At 35.8% G+C, this 2,398-nt stretch overlaps 1 long non-coding RNA gene across 1 annotated transcript; it reads right to left on the reverse strand.

Moving 5' to 3' along the window:
- Positions 1 to 737: 737 nt before the first annotated feature.
- On the reverse strand, positions 738 to 2,318 carry LOC110431570. Its single transcript, XR_002448989.1, has 4 exons — positions 2,219 to 2,318; positions 2,022 to 2,101; positions 1,689 to 1,753; positions 738 to 1,536 (listed from the first exon to the last, which is right to left on the reverse strand). It is a non-coding gene; the product is annotated as an uncharacterized LOC110431570 (long non-coding RNA).
- Positions 2,319 to 2,398: the final 80 nt, after the last annotated feature.

Raw genomic sequence — 2,398 nt, forward strand, 5'->3', positions numbered from 1 at the left:
ACACAAGAAAGTTAGCTTGCATATTTTCCAGACAAGTTAACTAACATTGAGAACTTCTGACATTCCAAAGAACTTATGTGCAACGGAGCAAACAGGTATCCTGAAATTTCCTCGCGATATGAAAAACATCAGAGTAGTAAAACACATATAACTTTTATTCTGTTAATCCAATAGAGTTGTAGCTTATACCATCAGAAAGCTTATGAATTTCCCTACAACTTTCATGTAGAAAACCTCCTTAGGTTCTATCTTTAAGCTTAGGTAAAATAGCCAAACTTAAATTCCATCCTGACAATGTCTCAGCAAAGGTGCAGTAACTTCCAGAAGTCATATCTTGAGCTACTTAACTCATATGGAGATGATCCTTACATTTTTCAAAAGTTTAGGAAATCCTCTACAACTTTCGTATACAACGTTTTCCCAGATTCTGAAGTTAATTTAGCTGAAACTGGGAATTACCAGGTCTGTCCAGATTTGGAAACAGAACAGAAACATCCAATTGTAAATATTATATCTCCGGTTCTACTTATCCAAATAAGTCCCAGCTTATACCTTTGGAAAGCTTAGCAAATTGTCTAAAACTTTTCTATAGAACACTTTTCCAAATTCTATAGCTACTAGGTAGCGTGCCCGTGCGTTGCTACGGGATAACTAAACTTTTTCACTAAAAACACATAGATCACATGATAAGATAACAATATTATAGAATTAAATACCGATATTAGAGTGACAACATGTTAAGATAACAATATTATAAAATGAAATACCAATATTAGAGTGACATAACCAGTATAGTACCATGGGAGCAAGTATTATGTCCGAGTAACGTTGGATGCAGCTATATTAAATATATGATGCAGCTATATATTCTTTCTAAAAGAAATTTAGAATAACTATACACAATTGCTATAGGACTTCAGCACATAGCGTTGAATCCTCTGAGGCTGAAAGCAACATCGTGAGTGAAAACTTGTATGCTGAGGCCATGTTCCGATGGCACATTCATCCAACCAAGAGCATCCATAAGCACTATTAGCTTAGCAACAAAAACCATGTAACAACTATCAAATATTCATAATCACCGTAACAAATACTATCCGCACAAGCCAAATTAAAATTAACTCTACAAATGAAATCACAACGCATTACCTCGATTTAATGATGTCAATATAAGAAACCCTTTGTCAGTATATACTACAATTCCAAATGCCCCTTGATTCATTTAATGGTGTGTGGCATAGCCCATAGAACTCTTACAACTTAGATTTTATTTTTCACGCCAGTCTAAAATTCCTTGATAAAATGATTGCTTTTTATACGAGGTAGTAATTGGAAAAGGCTATCATGAAGCTACGAAAACAAGTTTGCATAGAGAACAGAAATTATACCTTTGAATCAACTATTGGATCATCAAAAGTTTCAACTCCATATACAAGATCAGTGAAAAAAACCTTCAAGAGAGCATGGTGGACCTCAGGCAGCACCACCACTACATCTCCCAACTGTCTCAGTCTCAGCTGATAACTTAGCAGCTTCCTGTGTATTAGTTGTCAGAATTGATTCAGCATTTGAATATGATGATGTATAAAAATCATCAGGTGAATTTATCAGTGGAATGTCAAATTGCCAAAAATGTTTCCCAGACCAAGTAAAAGTGATAGCGAAGGGGAAACAGATAATAGGCTTACCCCACATAGCAGCACTTTTAACAAGAGGTGGAACAGGAATATCTTCATCTGATTTTCTGACACTCCTGAACACAGAGCGAACATCAGTACACAAGACAAGACAGCAGGGAAAAATAGATAAAGATATTAATCAACATTACTGAGCGGGAGTGAAACACACAGACATTATATTAATAAGAAACCTATAAATCCATGTGCAAAATAATACAATAGTGTGATAGGATCAACAAGAAACCAAACTGGGAAGCAAGCAACTATGAACTTAGTCATTTATCATTTAATAGCAAAAGGAGATTTTGATGTGCAGATGCACGAATAACGGTACGTTGTTACCTTTTGGCAGTCATTATCATATTAGCAATTCCTTGACCAATTATGCCACAGACAAATCCAACTGAACCATACAACACACCCTGCAATTTAAATGGTTATGCCAGTACCAAACAGCATGGCAATGCTCCTGTAGTTCAAACTAACAATCATACAATGGCTCAAAATTGGAAGTATCTTTGCCACGTAAGGTTCATTACCTTGTAAAAGTATGTTCCGATTCTTTGCTGGACTGTAAATCTGCAGCCTGGTCTTTCAGCTTCAAAAACACTGCAGTTTTAAAATCTTAGTGTCTTCTTTCAAAAAGATCTTAGCAACCTTTAGAATATTCAGAGCCACTGCAGCTGCCTGCGCTCGCCCTTTCCTTGAACCAGTTTTTT

The sequence above is a fragment of the Sorghum bicolor genome, unplaced genomic scaffold, assembly GCF_000003195.3.
Source record: "Sorghum bicolor cultivar BTx623 unplaced genomic scaffold, Sorghum_bicolor_NCBIv3 super_1713, whole genome shotgun sequence".
Taxonomy (NCBI): Eukaryota; Viridiplantae; Streptophyta; class Magnoliopsida; order Poales; family Poaceae; genus Sorghum; species Sorghum bicolor.